Genomic DNA, 10,227 nt, shown 5'->3' with positions numbered 1-10,227 from the left:
TACATCTACACAATGGAATACTATGTAGCCATCAGAAAACATGAAGTCGTGAAATTTGCATATAAATGGATCAACATGGAAAGTATCATGTTGAGTGAAATGAGTCAGAAAGAAAGAGACAGACATAGAAAGATTGCACTCATATGTGGAATATAATGTAACTGAGAAGTACAAGTTAGCAATGATGCAACTTCTGGCAGATATCTCTCTGGACTTAGTTACTAAAATACTAAAATACAGAAACCCAAAACTGAGAGGCCGCTAAGCGTGGTCACTTGACCTCATACCTCTTCATCCTCAGCAATGGAAAACAAATTATCTAATGCTTCCTTTTCAGCAGGTCTGACTTTAGGGGAGAGACTCTCCAAACAATAATAGTGAGTTTTGTTGAAATATTGAATGCAATCAAAGTGAAAGTAAAGTGAAATTTATTAGTTACACAGGCGGGGGGGCTGAGGGTGGGGGGCTAGGGGCATGGGGGGGTTAGGGGTGTGGGGGTGCGGGGTGGAGCTATACTGGGATTCTTGGTGGTGGAATATGTGCACTGGTGAAGGGATGGGTATTCGAGCATTGTATAACTGAGACTTAAACCTGAAAACTTTGTAACTTTCCACATGGTGACTCAATAAAAAATTTAAAATTAAAAAAAATTAAAAATAAATAAAAATAAATGTAAGAGTAAAAAAAATAAAAAATAATAAAAAAGCTTTTGATTTCAAAAAAAATAAAACCTATCTCTCTAAATGGCTAACTTACACGGGTTAATCTTTCTGTATAAAGAAAGAGGCTCTACAATTGTATATCAACAACATGTTACCCACTGTGTTTGAAGCCTTAATAGGCATAGTACTAGGACAAATCCACCACACAGACCTGTCACCAGATCCCTTAGGGCAGTTCTACCAGTAACAGGCTGCAAACACTACCAGGAGGCTGCTGTTGGCAGACATTGTACACTGAACCACTCTTCACATGTTATCTGTTTATTTATTTGGTTACGGAAGAGTCTGGCAAGCTCCCCGTGGCATACTCAATATGCCAAATATAGTAACAATAACAAGCTTCATTTCCCTGGCCCTGAAAAAGGCCTCCAATTGTTGGGAAAAATGAGTAAGGAGAGGCTGCTAAAATCTCAGGGCTGGAGACATTATGGGTGCCCGCTCGGGTAAATTGATGAACAAGGGGATGACAGTGATACAGTGATACTAAATAAAGAGGAAGGACTGACCTCCTACAGAGGAGAATAAGCCAAGGAAGAACATCTAATGCAAATGTAAAATATTTCAAGTTATTACTTGGCCTGGCAAGAAGCAGAAATAACCTTTGGCTCTAGTAATCACTCAAAAGTTAGAATTCGGGCAGCTAAGTAAGCCTTGCTTCCTCTATTTGCCCAACTGCATGTGCTAAATCTTACTGCTTGAAAGTGTATATTGTGGCAATGTCACAGCATCCAGAGGGGACAGCCAGTGCCCATGAAATATGGGAATCAGAAAACATGTAAAGTATAAAAATTCCTCAACAGCAGTCCATCCCTGCTACTGATCTTTTTGAAAAATGTAAATTTAGCTACTAATTAGTAGTAGGAGACTAATGCTATAATTACTCTATTTAAAGTGATTAAGCTTAATATATTTTCAAACGTACATAAGTGTATAGTAACACTAGAGAAAAAGTCGTGGAATGATGAATTACTGTGGGCATAGTTCCTGCTGCCAGGGGCTTGTAAGAGGTGATACAGCAGCAGGGTGGGGTATACGAGATCCTCCAATATAGCAGTGAATGTTCTAGTCCTTAAGGTAACTAAGGAATATAGAAGTATTTGTTTCAAAAGGCATTGCTGAAAATTTCTCTTAGCATGTATCTGTCCTCTTCATAAAATAGTCACTGTCATCCTGTTGCTCATCGATTTGTTCGAGCGGGCACCAGTAACGTGTTGTTACTGTTTTTGGCATATCCAATATGCACGGGTAGCTTGCCGGCTCTGCCGAGCGGGCTTAATACTCTCAGTAGCTTGTCAGGCTCTCGGAGAAGGGCGGAGGAATCAAACTCGGGTCGGCCGTGTGAAAGGCGAACGCCCAACCGCTGTGCTATCACTCCAGCCCAATAGTAAACAGTTATATCCAACATCAGAAGTCAAAATAGTACAGATCCTTTGTGTGTTCTTCGAAAATTCTAAAAGAAGTATTCAGTAGACATAACTGACACCACCACCTGCCTCCTGGCAGTGCGATGGATACCTCCCAAGGAGGAAGGCCAGTCCACGAGGAGCAACATGGAGAGCTGTGGGAAGGGAGGACTCTGGGAAGCTACACCCAGCCCGTGACTGTGATGCCTGCCACTCTGCCGTCCCCACTACCTCCTTAGTCCCAGGTGCTCTCTGAGATACTCTCCTTCCCTCCATCTTCTCTTTTTCAAATTGATTGCTTATGATTTCAACAACAAAATAAATTCTTCTTTGCAACGTGAAAGATAGATGAGACCTATGCACACAAGCACAGCAGTCACTTCGTGAACCAGTGCTAGTTCTAATATGAGTAAGCATTCCTAGATGAATGGTTATTTATTTCCTTCCAATCTAGCTCTTCATTCATGTATATACGAATATTTATTAAATCTTAACAACCTTCCACAGACTGGGCACAGCAATATATGGTTGGAATAGACAGGCAAATAGAACACAATCTCTACCTAGTTGCATTTTACAATCTACTGGCTAAAATGGGCTCAAAATAACAAGACAAATCAAGATAGCAAGTAAAAACTTCAAAATGTGTTTGAAGATGAACATGGCCCCAAGTATAGGGGTGCAGCCTCAGCAAAGGCAGCTATTTAATAGATGCTGAGAAGGAAATCACTTTCTTGGACTTTTCATCTGAAATATGAATAAAGTGAGAAAACAGTTGTGTTCTTGACTGAATAGATAGGAAGCACAGACACCTTAAGGTAGGGACTTTCTTAGACTTAACGAGAACAGGTAAGCCAGCCAGTATTGCTGTTGTGTGAGCAGAGGGCAGAGGGCCAAGGCACGCAACAGAGTGGTCTCTAAGAGTAGAATTTCAAAGTTTTTTTTAAAATGAAAAGGATGATGACAGGAATCAAACTCAGGACTTCACACATGTAAGGCACATAGTCCACCATTAAATTACATCCTCAGACTTCAGGGCAAAGACGTCCAGGTTTATAAGATGGATGAGAAGCCACTGACTAATTCTGAGTGAAGAAGTTACAGACTACGTTTTCTCTTTCAGAAGTACAGAGATAGGGAATCAACATTGAAGGGTTGGGGAGCATCAGGGGACCCTTTTGGAAGTTGCTGGACATGCTCAGACAATAAAGAGCACTGCTCTGGGACACTGGGCAGCAGTGGAATTTGTAAGACTCATTCTAATGTTGGCTGTATTTGAGGGGTGTCATGTAGAAGATGGGCTTTTCTGGGCCAATGGGAAGAGGGGGGGAAGGAAGAAAAGCCATTCTTTGGCAAAGGCAAAACTCTGGGTCAGTAGGGATGGCTAGTGCTGAAATCAGGAACCTAGGGGAGGGGCAGCAGAATGAGGTTGCTGAGGGGCAAGAGAGCAGTGGGGACTCAGGAAAGAGAGCTAAGTGGAACTACCACTGATCAAAAGTAAAGTTGTAAGCCAGAGCGGGAACTGTGGGAACCGTGAATGCTGAGCTAGACTGCTGCTCACCCAGCCCTGATGCAGTTATGAACAAATAGGGACACGTCAACATGGACAGGTCAGAAGGATGAGGGCAAGACCATGGGAAAGACTAGATCCAGAAGGCCGTTAGGTTTCAGAAAAGCAGAAGTAGAAGCTCTCCAGTGAGTGAAAATCTCAGAAAGGCGTATCTATGTCAGAAACATATTCAAGGCTGCAGGGATGAGGGCGGATAAAGCTGAGCATAAATGCAAGTCGTAATGAAAACACGAGTGAGCTGGAAAAGTAGGTGTTTCGTTGCATGCAAATAACTGGGTACAGTGGCTTCAAGGAAGAAGTAAATTGGGACACTGAAGTCAAGGTATGCTGAAAATTGTCCCGGGGAATCTCAGGACTCCCTGCTGCCATGGTTGCTCCTGGAAAGAGGAGGACTCTGAGGATGCAGCAGAGAATGGAAAGATTTTCTCTGAGGACAAGAGGATGGTGTAAGTGGAGGTGTGCTGGGCATGAGAGAGAAAGGCACGGAAACTGAACAGGTTAACAAAGAAATGATTACAGTCATGGAAATTAGGACTTTTCTGGGAAAGAAAAACCATCCTGCTGGGCCTGGAGAGACAACACGGGAGTTGGGGTGTACACTTCGGTTGCAGCCAAGGGTTCACTCCCAGCACCACGTGGGCCTCTCAGTGTCCAGCTCTAGAGTTTCCCCAAGCACAGTAGCCTGTGGCCCCGGAAGTTCCTGAACTCCAGAGGAATGCCTTGAGCAAATCATCCTCGGATTATCGCTCTCATCCACTGGACCAGCTGGCCAGGAATCTCCAGGAGGGTTCCCTGGATTTCCTGAGCACTGTTCGAGAACCCCTCCCAAAGGGAAAACAGGGCAAGCACACTTATGGGAATTGTGGGGCTGAGCTCGGATGAAGCTCATTGTCTTGGATGCAGTGAACACACATTTTGCTGATCTAATGGTAGGAATTTTTATTTGACATTTGAATATTCTGGAAGTTCATTTCTTTTTTTTTTAATTCACATTAGAGGTTTCTTCTCACCTGGGGTGGGGGCGGGTGGGAGCAGAAACCAATGACCTAATTCTTCATGTTTCCTTATCTGCTGCACTTTTCTACTGGAAACTGGAAAGTAGAATTGTTTTAAGGTTGTCAAGGAGCTTGGTGAAATCAACCATGGCATTGGGGATAATAAAAAAGATTAAGATTGAAAATTGTGTGTGGTCTGTCTGGGAAGATCAGTGAGATTCTGGCAGCCCTGAATATGCATGAACAACTGAACAACCGATGGCTAAGGTCACCCCAAAGTTAATTTGCATGAAGCTTGAGAAAAGCCGGAGAACATGAGAAATGTTTTTCCTTGGGGAATAAGAAGCCAGGAATGATAACTTGACTTTATCTTGGGAGTGGATGAAAAATAAACTTTGGGTATAGCCTGGCATTTGTACTCACATATTTGAATTTGCCACTTAACTTCCTCCTTTTTGATTTTTAGATAGACGACTCACAGTGAGCCAGAGTAGACACGGGGAAACCAAGAAATTAGCAGAGCGGAAATAGAGGAAAAAAAATATGCCACTTTTCTTACTGAAATCTGTAGCTCCTGAAACAAAGATGAGGAAGCTACTAGAGAGTGAAAGTAATTAGGATACCTCTAACTGGACATCACCAGGGAGCTGCAGTGGACACCACGGGGTAGAGAAAGCAGCACCTGGAAATGCCCACACACTTCTAGGTTTCATTCCATGGAGCTGCGAGACACAATTGTGTGTGTCAAGCCCGAGATTAGAGTATGAGCTGTGTCACTGGCTCCACCACCTTAAGTCCTTGAGACATTACAGTAATACAATAGAACTATGCATAATAGTCTGATCAAATATTATTTGTGGGAAGGTATATAAGGAGGAGAACAGATATGTTACAGGGGTCCATATGTAGGGCAGGAGGGGCTGTGTTGGCAGAATATGAGGAAGGAACAAAGTTTGAAGTTATCCCATGCAGACATTACTGAACTGTGTTGAAGAGGTTAGGGAGTGAGTACCATAAATTATATATCTAGAAATTACTCAGGTTTATCAGAAGGAGGCTGATTCAGGAAAGGAGTAGCAGGCTATCTGAATGATGAAATGATCAAACAGGAACTTGAATTCACCACCTGGAGTTATTCAAGGTGCATTTTTCAATTGACAGAGCAGGAAAAAATATGTGAATTTCTAATGTTCACCATACACAGCTCTTGAATAAACATACTCACAGCTAAGCATTTACATTTTTCTGTATCTATATATACATATATGTATGTTCTCTAGCATATTCAGATATCTAAAGAAAATGATATAGGGACCTGTCACTATGCTTTTACAACTGGTAATGGTTTCACTTACATAAACAAACAAAAAATAAATTTTTGATCTCCGTGTTAAAGCCACAAAATAAATAGCAGTGATGTTATTCTGCTTCTTTCATAGAGAGTTTAGCAGACTTGGATCAAGTGTAAGCAAACTAACTTGTGCACTATGCCTGTCCCATTATCCTACATGGTTTTTCTCTTCCAGATCTAAAGTTGCAGCCAGGTTTTTAAGGCTGATATGCGCTAAAATGCTAACTGTATTATAAGCTTAGGGAGCCTCAGTAGTATAAATCCCAATAAAGTTGCTGAGTGTTAGTTATAAAATTAAATCAGGGTACAAAAATCCCTCTTTTTGGTATGGTCCAAAAGAAGAATTATATGATATTCATCCAAAGATGTGCAAAATTATTTTTATAGCATCACTCTCCAAATGTCCAGTAACAATGCATGCTGAAAGCATAAATAAACTGTGATGCACAGAAAGAATGTAATGCTCCACTGCAATGAGCTAATAAATGACAGCACAGTCAATAAGAATAATTAATTTCACAAGTCAAATGTGGAGCAAAAGACACTGGGCAAAATCATCCACTAATTTACATAAACTTCAAAGTTGGGAAGTGCTGGTCTGGGCTATGGAAATAGAAAGTGGCTTCCTGGGACTGGGATGGTGTCCACCAAGAAGTCTACAAAACAAGAGGGACCATTGAGGCCCCAGTGATGTGACTTTATGATGATCCTCTTAGGGTTTTCATCATGAATAGAAACCTGTACACTACAACTGTATGCTTTACACAGGCATGAAAGTTTCAGTAGAACATTGCAAAAGTCAAGAATCCTGATGAAACCTGTTAAGCAGAGCTTAAGAGGAGTTGAGAGAGAACCATTCACAAATGCCCCTAAGGAAGCAACCAGTGAATTCCTGCCACCAAGCTAGAAATAGAAGCCTTGGTCCAACCAAGTACTTTTAAAATATGTGCAGAGTCAGAAATGGGGTAAACAATTCTTCAGCTCTGAAAACACTGGATCAAACCAATTTGCACAGTTAACCATCTGGCAGTGATGTGAGCCAAATGAAAAACCAAGCTGCAGAAGAAAGCCTGACCTCATTGCAGTCAACAGAGAGAAGGAAGGAGGAGCAGCGGCTTTCTGAGAAGCCTAGGGGTTCAGCAGTCTAGCACCCCTGTGCTTTCTGATCTACCTTATTAGACAGACTCATTTAGAAAGGTCTAATTGGAAGGGAGAGGAACTCTCAACTGCCACTTAACCAAAGTAGGCAGCTAGCAGTGAGTGATTGGATAGGAGAGAATGTCCCACTACAGCAAGGATCATTTATATTCATTTCCATTTATTCTCTTCCCAGGACCCTCCATGGTGGGGCATTCTTTTGATGAGGCATCCAGCATATAGCAAAGCAAAACTCAGGAAAGAGGATGAGTCTGGGGATAAAGCATTGTTCTTCTTGACCTCCTTGAACTAGCAGGTGTCCCTATCAGCAAAACAATCAGAGTTCTATTTTTATTATGTGGATGCATCATAGATACATGCAAACACACACATACACAAGTTCTGGCGCCAAGTTGTTCCTCATGTTGAGTTCTTGGCCCAGGTATGCATAGCTGCTACATTCAGAGATATTCATTCCATTGAGAGCAAATGGAGCATCAGGGACCAGTTCGTTTTTCATGAGCATTGTCTTGTTGAGGTTCAGATGCAGTCCAACCTTTCCATACTCACGGTCGAAGTCGGCCAGCATCTGTGCCACTTGGCTAATGTTTGGCGTTATGAGAACGATGTCATCAGTGAAGCAGAGGTGGTGTAGTTGCTGACTATCTATCTTCACTCCCATTCCTTCCCATTCCAGTCGTTGCAGGACGTTCTCGAGGGTGGCACTGAAGAGTTTCGGTGAAATGGTATCGCCCTGCCGAACCCCGCTCTTTACGTCAATGATCACCTCCTCGTAGAATGGTGAGATCCTGGTGGTGAATCCGCGATACAGCTCGAGGAGGATCTTGATGTACTGAGTTTGAATGCCCTGTTTGGCTAGGGCTTCAATGACGACTTCAGTCTCAACAGAATCAAAGGCCTTCTTTAAGTCGATGAATGTTAGACAGAGCGGCATCTTGAACTCTCGCAAAACTTCAAACACACAAATAATTCTGACTTCCCCCAAATAAAAGAGAGTTTTATGTATTTTATAGTGCTTCTGTTACTCATAGTATTTTAGAATTATTCTGTAGAATCACCATAGCACCCTCATCTGAAATTCTTCTGATTAGTTTTAGCATTTTTACCATGTAAGTGTATTTTAAGATATAAGTATGTCGCTTTGAATTATGCCTGGAAAATAAAGCATTTCAGCTATCTGGCTAATGCTGGGTTTGGCAAAAAAGTATTTGGTTAAGAATGATATTGGCTAGGAGTCTGATTGCAAACAGTATTTCAAAAGTTCTGCCTTGGTATAAATAAATAATATGCAAGCTGCATTTTATTTATTTATTTACTTATTTAAAAAATACATTGTTTATTATGAGGGAAGAAGTAGGTAGATTTTTGTAATTTTTAAAAAATATTTATTAGTGAATCACTGTGAGGCAATTACAGACTTACAACTTTTCGTGCTTGTATTTCTCAGTCATACAATGCTCAAGTACCCTTCCATCCACCAGTGCCCATTCTCCACCACTGATGATCCCAGTATCCCTCCCACCCTCACCCCATCCCCTCCCCTCCACCCCACCCCATCTCTGTGGCAGGGAATTCCCTTTTGTTCTCTCTCTCCTTTTGGGTGTTGTGGTTTGCAATAGAGGTATTGAGTGGCCATCGTGTTTGATCTATAGTCTACTTTCAGTGCGTATCTCCCATCCCCAGTGAGTTCTCGAACCACACTTTACCTGGTGTTCCCTCTTCTATCTGAGCTGCCTTTTCCTCCAGCGTGTGAGGCCAGCTTCAAACCCGTGGAGCCAACATCCTGGTACTTATTTCTACTATTCTTGGGTGCTAGTCTCCCATTCTGTTATTTTATATTCCACAGATGAGTGGTAGCATTCTATGTATATCTCTCTCTTTTTGACTAATTTCACTTATCGTAATATGCTCCATGTTGATCATATGCAAAGGTCATGACTTCATCTTTTCTAATAGCTTCATATCATTCCATTGTGTAGATGTACCAAAGTTTCTTTAACCAGTCATCTGTTCTCGGGTACTAGGCTTTTTTTTTCTTCCAGATTCTGGCTATTGTAAACAGTGCTGCAATGAACATTCGAGTACAGATGTCATTTCAACTATACTTTTTTTCCTTTCCAGGATGTATTCCCAGGAGTGGTATTGCTGGGTCAAATGGGAGCTCAATTTCTAATTGTTTGAGAAGCATCCATACTGTTCAACCCCAAAGGGCTGAACCAGTCGACATTCCCACCAGCAGTGCAGGAGAGTGTAAGTAAGTGTAAGTCCCCTTCCTTCCCACATCCATGCCAACAGCAGTTGCTTTTGTTCTTTTGGATGTGGGCCAGTCTCTGTGGTATGAGGTGTTATCTTATCACATAGTTGTTTTGATCTGCATATCTCTGATGATTAGTGATGAAGAGCATTTTTTTCATGTGCCTTTTTTGCATTCATATTTCTTCCTTGAGAAAATTTCTGTTCATTTCATCGTCCCATGCAAGCTGCATTTCAAATGCAATATGCATCAATAACAAATTTTGACAGGGGGCATGTATGTGCATATGATCTCCAGGAATCTTTAAGTATAGATTACACCATGACTCTAGAAATATTTATTTTTGCTCACTTTTAAAGTGAACGCATGACTCAGAAATTCTTGGGAAAGTGGGAAATTATCAGTGGAAGGGCCGCAATGAGAGTTGAGAAGTGATGTATTTCACATAGATCCACTTGTGAACATCCACATAGTGATGCTCAGAGACTCCTCTCTGTAAAGGAAATTCGATCTCTCCTGGGCATCTCTTCCTTACGCACTGCAGCACTGTGACACGGTCGTCCCGTTGTTCATCGATTTGCTCAAGCGGGCACCAATAACGTCTCCATTGTGAGACTTGTTGTTACTGTTTTTGGCATATTGAATACGCCATAGGTAGCTTGCCAGGCTCTGCCATGTGGGCAGTATACTCTCTGTAGCTTGCTGGGCTCTTCGAGAGGGACGGAGGAATTGAACCTGGGTCAGCCACATGCAAGGCAAAAGCTCTACCCTCTG

The 10,227-nt window shown here is 41.9% G+C and overlaps 1 pseudogene; it reads right to left on the bottom strand.

The window, feature by feature from the left end:
* Positions 1-871: 871 nt before the first annotated feature.
* Positions 872-1,001, bottom strand: LOC129400627 (small nucleolar RNA SNORA70; annotated as a pseudogene).
* Positions 1,002-10,227: the final 9,226 nt, after the last annotated feature.

This window comes from Sorex araneus, chromosome X (assembly GCF_027595985.1).
Source record: "Sorex araneus isolate mSorAra2 chromosome X, mSorAra2.pri, whole genome shotgun sequence".
Classification (NCBI taxonomy): Eukaryota; Metazoa; Chordata; class Mammalia; order Eulipotyphla; family Soricidae; genus Sorex; species Sorex araneus.
This window is presented reverse-complemented; position numbering and strand designations above follow the sequence as displayed.